A 14213-nucleotide genomic window follows, 5' to 3' on the forward strand; every position below is an offset into this window, starting at 1 on the left:
AGGCTGGTCCTGGGGACACCAGGACACATGGGTTGGGGGGACTAGTCTGGGGGATCCAGATCCAGGATATGCTCCAGTTCCAAATCAGGAGGAGCCAGCGCCAGCTCTCTTGTTTATCCTGTGACAGAGCACTTTCCAAAGTCTGGAGCAGCCAGGAGTCGCGCTTCTCTCTTCTCAGACTTTGAGCACGGGTTGTACTGGGTTTACTACAAGTTACTAAATAAGCCTCATCCTTTACATGTCACTCTTCAAACACTGATCTACCCAGGGGTTCTGAATAACACAGTAAATGAAACAATTCTGATGAACCATCATTAGAAAACTAGGGATGTCTTGGGGATACAAGGGAGAGTCTCTTAGCTAACATTATTGTCCAGTCTGCAAAAATATCAGTGTTAATAATCAGTATGATTTTTAAAAGTTTTCATATAGTTTTCTAAGTAGGGACTTAGTTACTGGAGCTGTGGCACAGTGATTTAAGGACATCACTAACAAAGTTACACAATTTGTGGGAACACTTTGAAGAATGGAAGTGACTCAGAAGCCTGCAGGAGTTGTTACAATGCCCTCCTAGTAAAAAGGAATAGACTGCAAAACCCATTACAGTTGCAACCTCTCACTGGCAAATTGCAGCCTCATTAGTAATCTTGGCAACATGACGGGGGTTTTACATTACTGATCCTCTTGTTAGCCCCTCAAGTGTGCCACTGAAGCGCTCTTTCGGGAGCAGTTTGTGGAAGTGAATGTTGTAAATATACTGCCTTTATGGGCAAACAGACACTCTCTGTCTTTGGGGCCATCAAACTGGTGCATTCACAAACTCGCAACTCACTTAAAAATAAATAGGAAGAGAAGGTGGTAGTAGTAGTTAAACCTGCCAAAAATTAGGATCTAATGATAATTGTAAGCACATAAATTTTGTAGTATTTTCCCAGTGAGCTAAGACACATACAGTAACATAAAGTAGCTTCTTTTCCCCACAAAACTGTCTCTTTAGTGGTGTGGATGTTCTAGATAACTTATAATTCTATATGCAAGGATGACGTACATACATACATATATATATACACACATATATAAGTATATTTTTTGTTACTTGTAAAACAGAATTATCTATCAACAGCATAGTGACTGACTTAAATGCACTAACATTACTGTAGGGCAATAGCAGTTGTTCTCAGGCAGGCAGGAGGGGATCCTGTTCAGGTGCTCCACTAAGACAAATTTATATAATTAGGAATCCGTCTGTCACAAGCATCCCCAAGCACTGCCTCGATGTCCCTCACACCACAGTCTGGCTGACAGCATGTGGTGATGCATGTAGTCAAGAAACATCATTATCTCTCCACTGTGCCACAGTTTTTGTCGTAGATTCTTTAAACCAGTCTGTTCTTCCATTAAGCTGACCTGGGAGCTGCGGAGCATCCAAGCAGACTCCTTCCACTTCAGTAGAGCACTGGTAGGAGTTTAATACATTTCCCAATAATTGCCCACAAATGCTCCATGAAGGACAAACAGTTCCACAAAGCTTCTCAGATAATATTCTCCCTGATTACAGAGTCTCCGGAGGGCTTTTCTGCCAAGGAGAAAAAAATGCCCCACCTTGAGGTTAGCTTGTCATGGGCTGTAAACAAGGTGTCTGCAGCCATACTGTTCAAAAATTTTCTCCTCTGTGTTCTTCCTCTGTTCATTACTGGCCCCTGTGTGGCTTCTGCTTTGAAAGAATTAATTATTCAAGCTGCCTACATACGACTTTTCAACAACCAGCCCCATTGTGTTACAAGGACAAAAACGTTCCACAACAGCCAGGACAGATGGCTGAAGCCTGGCAACACATTTCAGAGCAGTGCCACACCTCTGTGTTATCAAACCTGGGTTTATTTGCAAACCTCCTTATCTTTGATATTTTAATTATAGTGCTACTCTTGGGGATACTCTTGTTGCACAAAAACATCATATTGAATTTTTTTTTAGGGCCTCATTATGACAAAAAAACTGGGAAACATGATCCAGATGCAAACTAAAAACTGAACAATCCAAAGAATACAAACTATGTAATTTAATAAAGATCTTGTTTAAGGACTTATTATTTATCTTTTTCTAGCTTTTTAACATGTTGGGGATAGAAACACTGCTATATTATTCAGCAAATATCCCTGCTGGAATACTTTCTTCTTGCCACAGTGATACTATGTAAGCCGTGCTATCTCAAGGGAATGTGTAACACTGCAGTGCCAAGATGCTGTGCTGAGGTATATGTGCCTTCATACTTCCTTTCCTGCAGGGTTTTCTGCCTCTAAAAAGATGTCTGAGTTGCTTTCTCACACTTCTTTGATCTGTTTGATCATTATAGTCTAACCCATTCTTAATTTCCTCTTGCTGGCCCGTTTTGAAAGCCTCATGTATGATTTCCAGTTGACAAAATTGCCATTGGGATGCCCTTGCTCTCCCTTTAGCATTGATCATCATCACTCACGAACAGATGCTGGGGAGGCAGATGATCTTTCGAATGTAGCAAGGAAGACTAGGAGGAGAATGCCTGGAGGCAGATGCAAGTACTCAGAAGGGTGTAGTCACACACAGTGGCATTAGCTTGCTTCGGGGAGGGAGGGGAGCGAGAGCTGAACATCAAAGTGCAATGGAAATGTAAAATCCTTAGTGCTGTGATTCCTCCTTTCATCTGTGCTTTTTCTCCTGGCAAGGTGTTGCAGGCAGTTCTGCTTTCTATGCCACCGAATAGACTCAAGCTTCAGTGAATGTAAATGGAGCCCCTGGACCAGTTTTTTATCCTTCAGAAGTTCTAACACTCTCTGAAATTAATTTGAGATTGGATATTTTCAATCAGCAAAAGCAGCTACAAACAGTTGTTCTAGGACAAACAAGGCACAGGTATTCTTCAGGCTCAAGCTGCAACAAGATGGGGAACAGCAGGAAAATTGGGAATAATCCATCCTAGGGGACACTTTAGGCTGGTTCAAGCCGTACTCTGCGGGGTGGTGACAGACTGGCATCTGGGACTGAAGCTTTGGTGCAGGATCCTGCCTATCCATGGATGCCGTGTCTCACCCCAAATAGAAGGTGGCAAATACAGGCTCAGTGTGCTGGGGGCTTCCCCCAGCCTGGGTTCCACAGCCAGGCCAGGATCCCACAGGCACTGCCCACCCTGGGGCTCCCTCAGCCTGCGTGTGGAATCCAGATGTGTCCCCTGACCTCTGGTTCTGGTGCTGCTGCTCAGCTGCAGCCAGCTCTGCTGTGCTCACTCAGGTACCAGAGCAAACATCAGCATCCTTGTCCCCTTGTTCAGCCTAAGTGAGTGGTGCCTCCAGTTTGGGGATGTGAGTAAATCTGTAACATCTCTGTCAGTGCTCCCAGAGAACAGTGATTTTGTACACAAGAGATTGCCGTGAAAAAAAAAAAGGCTGTGTGTATTAAAAACCCCTAAGACATAATATGAAAAGTATAATACAAAGTTAACACAGCAAGAATTCTGAACTGAAGGAAGGAGAGATTTTAAGACCAATTGTTAAAGTTTTGTCAAGAAATTCCAGAAATACTTACTAACTTAATTACCTGGAGCTATACCAACAGGCAGCCTAAAACAATGCTTACTTATTTCTGAAGCACTCTTAAGTTTTGTGAATAGTCACAATTTTTTTTCCATCTGTGAAGGCCTGGCCTGATTTAAGGACTTCTCTAATTTGACATGAGCAGTATCTGATGAACTGAGGTTCAACCTACAGAAAAAAACTGCTGCTGGCAACCATTTTGAGTAATCATTTGTCCATATGAGATTAAAGGGGAAAAAAAATATTTCTGCAACTTACAGCTTACAGTGAGATCTAAATAGACACTCTGTTAAACTGTTCTTGTGTCAGGCTGACCCTGCTGACCCACCAAAGCTCTGTCACTGCCCTCCTCAGCTGGACAGGGGAGAGAAAATACAGTGAAAAGCTCTTGGGTCGAGATAAGGGCGGGGAGAGATCACTCACCAGTGACTTTCATGGGCAAAAGAGACACAGCTTGAGGAAATTAGTTTAACTTATTACCAATCAAATCAGAGTAGGATACTGAGAAATAAATACAAATCTTAAAAAAATCCCTTCTCTTTTTCCCCAGCTTAACCAGTCACACATTCACTCCCTCCTCCCTATGGCTGCACAGGGGGACAGGGAATGGGGGTGGTGGTCAGTTCATCACACCTTGTCTCTGCTGCTCCTTCCCCCTCGGGGGAGGATTCCTCAGACTCTTCCCCTGCTCCAGCACAAGCTTCCCATGGGGTCACAGCCTCCTTCAGGCACATCTACCTGCTCTGCCATGGGGTCTTCCAGGGACTGCAGGTGGATCTCTGCTCCCCCATGAACTTCCATGGGCTGCAGGGGCACAGCTGCCTCACTATGGGCTGCAGGGGAATCTCAGCTCCAGCGCCTGGAGCATCTCCTGCCCCTCTTTCCTTGACCCTGCTGTCTGCAGGGCTGTTTCTCTCACATATCCTCACTCCTGTCTCCATCTGTGCAGGTTTTATGCCCCTACTGAAATAGCTCATCCCAGAGATGCTGCCACCGCTGCCAATGGGCTCAGCCTCAGCCAGCAGCAGGTCTGTCTCAAGAGCCTATTGGCATTGGCTCCATCAGACACAGGAGAAGCTTCCAGCAGCTTCTCACACCCCTTTAAGCCACCCCTTTAGCCCCCTTCACTACCAAAACCCCACCACCAAACCCAATAGAGTGTTAAACGAATTTGGCTACAGCTGCTCTATAAAATCAATCCCAAAAGTGACTGTAGCTCATAGTAAGAATGCTTAGTGATGTTGGTGTCCTCCCAATGAGGGAATGTACTTCAGTCTTGCTCATTTAAGAATATAATCTTTCTCTGATCTTTAAAGTGATGAAATGAAGACGTAGATCATGGAGGCACAGAAATTAGACCAGTAAAAGGGCTATTAGACTGTAGAGCTCATTATTCCACCCCTGAAAGGCTACTTTGCAGTTCATTCTTGGGTGTTTTGTCCAGTACACCTAAAAACCTGGAAGCATGGGAAGAATGAAGGAGCAATTCTAGTGTGCAGAAATGTCAGTCCTTTTCTCTCTGCTTTGATCCAGCTATAGGATGAAGCAAAGCAGTAATTGCTGCCATTATAGAGAACAAATCTATTTGCATTTCCAAAGTGCTTCAGCTCTAGATGTGAATGCCTAATCAGTCCTATTGCTGGAAAAATATTTTCCAGCCTCTTGTCAAATCTATGTCTGATTGCAGTGCATTACTGCAAAGCCACTTCACCCATGTCCTCGCCCACATCACTAGAGGGCTGTGTGAGAATTTCTGAAGCCAGCACTGGTGTGTAGGAAACAATACAGCAGCGTCTGTCAGTGTTCAGTAACTGAGCCTCTAACAGAACCCTGCCCAGCATAACAAGCAAAGGTGTTTGTGTTTCTAGAATGGTAAACCCCTAAATAACGGGCATGTAAAGATCCCCTTACACACTTTTGTAGGAATAGTAACATTTACCCCAATGTCCATGCAAGCCTTAGCCATGATAATTACATTGCATTTTCCTCACCCAGACTTCCCCAGCAGTTTTGGCTGTAGGCTGTTTCTCATTCCCTGTTCTGCATGCTTTATCAGAGTGATAAGCACTATCGAGCTACTGCTACATCCTGATGCAAACGTAGCTGCACAGTGTGACACATATTTGGATATTTACCCTGAATCCCAATGAGTTGCACCTGCTTTTCTACTAATCAGTAGTTTTGTTCTACCTTCACAAACCCTGAAAGTTTAAGGACAGTTTAAGCTTAGTATGCAGTTCTCAGGACTGATATAGCTGCTCTGTTTCAATCACTCAGCACAGAAATGTTTCTATTTAATTTGATATGCACGTGAGTCAGACAAAAATCATTTGTCCCATGATGGTTTTACATACACATTTAAGAATTTTATCTCCTGTAATCCACTGTCACTATGTTAGAGCTGTTCCAAAGTCAAAATAATTTATATAAATATCTCAATCTTTTCTCATCAAAATTATTCATTTTTCATGTATTTACAAAGTAAATTTTCCATGAGAAAGCAGCCAGCACCTCACAACTGCATTTCCATTTCATGAATTTAATTATTCTTTTGCCTCACCCAGGAAACATTTAAGGCAATTTTCCACTTAATCATTTCAACTAAAAGCTACAGCAGTAGCTTTGGGTTTAAAGACTGTCAAATCTCATCCTGTGGAATGGGAAACTTCGTTAAACAAGACACAACAATCATGAAAGACCCTGTAATGGGAACAGCATGTCCTGTAACTGGGCATGTGCACTCGTTAGTTAGAGAAGTGACCTCCCTGAGATGCACCAAATCAGTCTGTCCTAGAGATGGTACTTTCACAAACTGTTCAGGAATGCTGTGGGAAAACTTTCTTTTATACACCCAACTTATGCCTGTGTAAGTCTCCTTATCAGATCCCAGTGCTAGAAAAATAAAATACATTTACTTAGAAGGTCATTCTGCCTTCAGGGGAAAGGAAATGAAAACCTAGACAGGGAGTGAAGCAGATCTTGACACATCTGTATATTTATGCTAGAGGTTGCATCATATATCCTACAGAATCCTATAGGTTTATATCCTAAACCCCAGAAGGAATAAGAAATAACTTCCACCTACTGCCTTCTGCTAGCAATAGCTAACCAAATTTTTTGACAATTCCTAAGCTTAAATGGGATCTGTCCTTGGCTGTTGTCAGTGAGGAGCATGAATACAGGATAAAGCCACAGAACATACGCGTGCTGCTGTGTGGGTGGGCTTTGTGCAGTGTGAACTATAGTAAAAGAAGGGAAAAAAAGAATTCTACATGGGGCTTTTTACATGGTTAAAGCCTGTGAGGATCCCCCTTATATGTCCAGATCTGACAGAAAGCAGCTTGCACTCTGAATATCTAGAACTCAGTAGCAGGGACAGGATGTTGGCATTGGCATTGTCATTCACTACCTTGAACTTGTCCAGTTGCTTGGAACATACCTAAAAGCAGAGGATTAGGGAATGACTTCTCTTGTCCACCCCTCACACTCTCCACAAACAGCAATTGCCTAACATTCCATGTGTTTGGTTATTAGGAGTCTTTGCCCCAAGGTATTTACTGTGAAAATGCTGCACCTCTTGAGGCTGAAGGTAGGTATTTTTGGCAACAAATGTGGCAGAAATTTTTGGGACCAAATTTTAGGCCAGTCACTGCCATAAAGCCTGAGGCTGCCTAAGCAGCAGGGACTGGAATATAGAAACATAGAAGCATAAGTTGTCGTACTTCCATCTTGTTGCCCAAATTCACTCTTCCCCCATTAACAGTGCTGCACAGGTCTTTGCCATAGACGTTTTGAGGCATCAGCGAGGAGAAAGTCAAATGTTCTGCACATCATTCTTATTATCATAATTAGCCATAATTAAAGAACAGATACATACTTGATGCACTTTGATATAAAAATAACAAAACTACAACGAAGAAATGGCTGTGTACTATGGAGAAGAAGCAACACCACTGTGTGAAGGAGCTGACTGAAGTATTTGTGTTCTACTGGCACTGAATCTGTGGGATCCAGGAGCATAGTCTGGTGGGGAAGATGCAGCTCCCACAAGACAGCAGACTCCTCCTCTATAGGACAATGATACTTGTCAAACTCATTCTTACAACTTCAGAAGCCACAAACATATTAAATCAGAGGGTTTTAAAATAAAAATACAGTAGCACAATAGGGGGCTTCTCAGGGACCCTGCTGCTATATTTAATGTTTTAAAAACCATTTCTAAATAGCACACCAGTTAAGGATAACTGTATAAGCAGGGGATAACCTGCTTGCCAGAAGTTAAATGTTTCAAAGCATGTCCTTCTGATTCATTCTGAATCATATCACCACAAATACTTTCACCCTGAGAAGTTATTTCTTGGCTTGGAATGTTCCTATTTCTGAAAGACAGTAGTTTCATGTCACTTTAGGCCTATCTGCATGCCTGTCCATCAGTTAATTTTTACTTCTTTTCCAACAAAAACCCCAATGAGCATCATTGCACATTAATGCTCTTAATCCCTAGAAACAGGAGCTAGCCTGGACACAAGAAATTTTATCATTCTCCTCCATCTTTGTTCATTGGAGGAAGGATTCTGTTTAAAAGCAAACCCAAACTTAAAATGTTTGTTAAAGTTTGGATGTGTTTCTTTTCCTGTCTATACACTTAGAGGAATTCTCACACTTCCAGAGGTCTAAATTTTGGATTTCAATTACTAAGGCACAAGACTGATCCATATCCCGAGAGGTAACCACACCCTAGTTTAGAAATGTGGAAGTTTGGTATTTTAAAGCTGGTTGATATTCTAAAGTGCCCCTTCTTTCTAAGGGAGACTGAACCAAACCCAGGTAAGCACCTGGAAACTCTCAAGCCTTGGCAATATCCCTGTCTGTCCTAAACACAATTAACTTTTTCATCAAACAATACATTTTACATTTGAAAACTGCACTAACTTAAATATCTATTGAGGGTACCTGGCAATCTTCATTTATAGTGCAGGTATGAATTCCTCTTTTCTTTGTTCTTGAGCTATTTGTACCACTCTTTGACTGAGCTAATCCAATAAAAATGTTAAACTGTTTCAAACATGTTTCTTTATAGTTCAATTCATGCCCTATTTTACAGCAGGTTATTCCCTAATCTCATTTACATTATTCTGAAATCACAAACTGATCATAATTACCTTTTAATGATAATACAAGTTCATTTAAAGGGAACATCAGGTGCTCCAGTGAAAACCTACTGTGGCAGTTCCTTGCAAATGAGATCATGAGGTTTATGTATTTTGATATGAAATACTAAATGAAAAGATTTTCTTGTTTTCTATGTTAAATTAAATATTTACTTGGTATTTTCAAATGTGGGGCAAAAGTGTTGCTGTTTCAGAATCTTTGGAGGAGTTCATTCTGAAATTTAGAGAATAGCTGAATTATTCATTAATTAGTTCAGCATGAATAATAACCAGAAGCATGAGTCTCTCTTCAACATAGATTGATAGCAGGTTAGGATCCAGCAATGTTTCTATACTTGGAGAGGGAATTAAAATCATTATTGGCTCTAATTTCCTTGACTCAAAATACTTTTCTTCTGAATTTCTGCTGAATCAGACTTGTTTTTTTCCTTTAATCACTCAGATCTGAGAGGTTTGAGGACTTTCCACAGACAGGTCTTTTATACTAACATTCTTGACTGTCCTGGAAACTATTTCTGAAAGTAGGATTTTTCTGTCATATGGAGTTCTGAAGAAAACTCATAGAGAAGTTTTTTTTGACACACGGAACGTTCTTGAGGTTGAAAAGAAAAAATTATCCTCATATATCCCTCTGTCAATATAATAATAAGGTGATACACAGTGATATTAAATGCTGGCACATTTGAACCTTCAAAGGTGAAGAAAAGAGATACAAAGTTTTGTTCTGGGTCCATAGCTAATCTGTCACACTTAATGCTATCAGATGTGGCTAAAGCCATGGATTTAGCAGAGTCTTTAATATTAAAGTCAGACATTTATATTGATAATGGGATAGGATTAGGGGTCTCAGCTTTTCAGAATACAAAGCATCCACTCAGCTGAGAACTAGAGACAAACTTCTCGTATTGGAGGCAATTTTACGAGCTGCAACAGCTCATAATGTCTAAATATTTAGACAAGACTAAATTTTTCAGAATACTGACTTCTTGTTGGTAAAGAAAGAACCTTGCAGGTTAAGATTGCTAGAATTATGATAATCATTGAAGTATTTCATTGGTGAAGTGAATTCATTGCTGACTGACTGAATGAGCCAATTAACCAGTGAACCCAATTTACCCGACCCCTGACTGACTCTGTGTGTTAGTTCAGGATGAGACAACAGTTGTGTAATCTGAGAACTCTGAGTTATTGACATTTAATTACATTGGTTTTAACTCCTGTAGATAATACAATCACTGTCTTATTTTCTCTCTGTAAACGGGGTATTTTCAGTCCTTTTTTTTCATAATGAAAGTCCCTTGGTGTCACTAATATTTTCCTTAGAATTCCACCATCTTCTGCAAAACAGTGATTTTGGAATTTCTAAAATAATTTTCATTATTGTATCTGAAAAATCTTATGTTTGATTTCTCTAGATTTATTTTTACTGTCATGAGGATGTCTGTCTCAAAATATATGTGTAAGACTGTCAGTAATTCATTATCTCTTTGAGGTTCTCTCAATTTTTAACACTGAGTAAAATAAATCTTGAGGTAATGTTTAAATTTGTGTAGTGCAATAAAATATTAAGTGGCACTATGATTTGGACACAGTACAGTTGACTTTTTTTCATGGCTCATTTACCCAAGCAATTATTACATTTTACTCAGCACTCAAAGATCAAGTGCAGGTTTTTCATTGCAGAGGTTCCTGTTGTTAGGTATATGATGTGTAATGGCTCTAATTTAAGTGGAGATCAGGGATCCTGAAGCTGTGTTATACTCATTAGAGAAATATTAAAAATACATTAAATTATCTGGTGCAGTTGTGAGTGGTGGTGAATAGATTTGTATGTCTGTGATGCAAACTGTTGTAAAACTCTAATACAGTAAGACCTCTTTGAAAGTCAGTCAGAAAAAAGAGATAAGAGATTTAAAAAAAAAATCCAAACCATGAAATACCATTTATTGACAGATTCCAGCAAAGATTGGTGACCTCAACTAACTTTTCATCTCATCTATGTTCACACCTTACCCCCTTTTATTCACTCCTTACTTTCGCTACACTGTTAGTATTTACCAGCAAAATCTACAATTGTGTCTTGAAATTTTGAACCTGGGCAAAATGGGTTTTTTGCATTTTAAAGGAAAGCATCTCTATATTTCAATAGATATTTCCCATGGTTGAATGTACTACAGAGGACTATATTCTTTACTTTCATGAGGAAAAATCCATAGGAGATATTTTTAATTAAGCAAAGGCTCAGACACTGAGGCCTTCTGCATAGTCTCGTTCAAGCCAGTCCTAAAGCATCAAACACAAATATTGTTGGTCTTCCCTTAAATGAAACAACAGGGCATGACAGCCCTGCAATTTTGAAGCCTCTCTCAGATTTCTTCACTTTTTCAATTACCAGTCGCCCCCAAATTGACTGATATAGAAACCTGGGCTGCATTTTTTATTTACTTTCAATACCTGTTTGCTTGATTGAACACCTCTGAACAGCCTTCACTTTCCCAAACCTCCAGTAGCACAGGACTGTCTGAGGAGCCAAGCTACCTACAGAGCCATGGTTACTAAAACGCAGCCTTTCTTTCCCTGTCTCTGAGGTGCAGAGTGTGTTTCTCTCCATTTAGTCTTCCCATCCCAGCTTCTGATGTAAGAAGCAAACAGAAGATGATCTGTGACTAATAAAATCTCGATGGAAGATCTTTTGCACTGCCCATTGGGAAAAGCCCAGCAAAGGCCCTTTGCACCTCCCCAGAGCACAGCAGGGCTCACTGGAGCTGTTTGTCAGATCTGGTGATGCTAAAGCTTTGTGAGAGCTAAAGCTGTGCAGTTCTAATGCTCAGCTGTTGGAGAGTCACTGTGCCCAGGTAACAGAGGATGCAGTGAATTTGTAAAGTCAGGTTCTTTTCTGATCTCTGTTATTTCTATAGCCAGAGGGGTTTTCTTCTTGTGTGATTTATACAGAATAACTTTAGGTAATGCTACTATTGCTTTATTGTTATCTAACACACTTCAGTGAGGTTTTCTCCTGCTTTGATTAGTAAGAAAATGATTTTTTGGAGAAATGCCCAAGATTGTACCCGTTCTAGTGACAAAACTAATTTAAAAGATGACTAAAAGAAGGAAGTAGTAGCACATAGAGCAATTTGAAATAACGGATCACTACAGCCAGAACATTTGATGTGAAGAATTCTATTGTATGGAAAAAGTTATGGAAATATATTGGTATGGTAGAAATAGAAAAATCAAAATAAAGGAATGAGTTTTTAATTTTCATCTCTACTATTTTTTTCAGCATATATTTTAAATTCTGACAAGTAACTTCTTTATTTCTATTATGGTATCAGTCAATCACTGTTATTTCATATACAAGCAAGAATAAAATAATCTACTTTTCCTATTGTTGGCTTATTAATATCATTATTCCTTGTGAAAAAGAAGAAATGTGAAGGAAGAAATTTTTTTCACCTTTTACTTGTATGATTACAATCTGGAGCTATGTTCAACTGGCTTCAAGCTACAAGATAATCATGTCTAGATAGGGTAAGATTCTTTAGGGAGTTAGACTATGAGATAAAAGATTCTCTGCAGCCTAGAAAACATATTTGGCAAGAAAGACTTAAATTACAAGTATTTTCTATGCTACACAGCATAACTGCACAAACACTTTAAATCTGGAATTATGCTTTTAAAACCTTTAACACAATAAAGACCCATAGTGAGATTCAGCAGTGATAATGCAATGAATAACAAAGCTGAAGAAAATACAACTGCAGATAAAATCATCAGGCAGATGGGGCTGTCTGTGTTGAGGATACAGGGCATGTGTGTGTGCACTGTGTATCTTCACTTAGCAGGTTCTGTTACATTCTCTTTATGTCCCCTACAGCTTTAATTTAAGAGTAGAGTCTTTTAGAACTGGTAGCTTTTCCCAGTTTAGTTAGCATGAGAGCATGCAGTTACTTTTCAAAGCAGTATCCTATAAACCAACCTGGCAATATATATTTATTGCCATAATTTTTTCAGTTTGCTCTATTGCAGAGGGATGGGCACTGCGATGCCAGGTCCTACAAGCTGAAGATGTGGCTGGGATTTTTAGGAGACAAAGATCAGCACAGATTTCTTACCTGACTACACTATGGGGGCACATTTTTACCACAAGAGATTTGAAGAATTTATTTTGATTTGTATTTGTCTCATCTCACATGTACCTAAGGTACCTTATGCACTGTCACCTTGTCCCCCTTTCTGCACTGTTCATGCATATACAGCCACTCTCAACAGGTCTTTTGGACACCCCTGCTGTCTCACATTCCCAGGAGTGCTGGTCTCGGGCTGGTTTTTACCAGGTGCCTTTAGGACTTTGGGAGTATGGTTGCCTTTTGCTGTATGATTACGTGTCAGGTGTGCTGCTTACTACGTGTAACATGGCCTTTCTCAGCCACCCATAGGACTAAAACTCTTGCCAGGCATTCAGCCTTCCTGTCTTGAAGACTCTGGTAACTTTTCCCTTCCCAGTGTTTGTGACTACTTAAAATGCTTCTGTCCTTTGCACCTTTCCTGCAGCCTCCCTGTTCTGCATCAGACATACCCCACTTTCTCCACTCTAAAACTACAAATTCTCTCTCTTCTACTAGCATTATGCTGAAGAGAGGTTTTGCTATTTAGAGCTTTCTGACAAGCTTCCTAAAAACCCCCAAAGCAATTTCACTGTCTCTTTTCAGATCCCTTAAAACCAGATGCTGCTAAAGGAAACTCCTGCAAAAAAATAAGCCTCTGTTGAGCTGCATCTAAAGCTCTTCCTGAGCATTTAGAAAGTTTTGTGTGTAGTAATTACTCTGTAAAAGCCTTAGGAGATGGCTCTCCTTTTTCCCCTCTACATGTAAACAGCAGCTAGTTCAAGAATGTCCGAGAAGCTTTCCTAGAGAGCAGCTTTATAAACAAACTCACTGGAACCTGCCAGCAGTACACAGACAGCCAGTGTGCTTTCCAAACTCCTTTCCTCAATGCATAGCAGAACTGTGGTAGTAAAAGAAATGGACCCTTTACAAATGGAGACCCTTCCCCCCCCACTTTTTGACACCAACAAGCTTCAAAATTCAGCCCAGCTTCAAAAATATAAAGACAACCCAATGTTCAGAATAATTAAAACCTTGAAGAGTTTTTGTTCTGGTTCTTCAGTGTCTGTTATTTACTTTTGTTAGTTTTGTCAGTTTAAAGAGGTTTTTTGTATTGTTGTGCTGAGATTTTGTGTGGTTTACTTGCCAGTTCATACTGGAAATTACCGTAGTTAAAAGTTCAGTTTCCCAGAAGATTCTTACTTCAGCAAGTCAAATATTTATTTGGTGTCTCCTCTACTGTGTAATGACAGCATTCTATGTAGCATTTTTTAGAGATGAGGTACTTTGTAAGTGCCAGACTTGCATAATCTAGAAAATTCTGAATTCTCATGTATTTCATTACATTACTGTTTTTCTCTTTTCCTGCT

General features: G+C 40.0%; 1 protein-coding gene across 2 annotated transcripts in view; it reads left to right on the plus strand.

The window, feature by feature from the left end:
• SLC9A9 (solute carrier family 9 member A9) overlaps nt 1–14213 on the plus strand; it is a 180597-nt gene that overhangs the window by 23382 nt on the left and 143002 nt on the right. The window lies entirely within an intron of this gene.

The sequence above is a fragment of the Corvus brachyrhynchos genome, unplaced genomic scaffold, assembly GCF_000691975.1.
Source record: "Corvus brachyrhynchos isolate BGI_N302 unplaced genomic scaffold, ASM69197v1 scaffold221, whole genome shotgun sequence".
NCBI lineage: Eukaryota > Metazoa > Chordata > Aves > Passeriformes > Corvidae > Corvus > Corvus brachyrhynchos.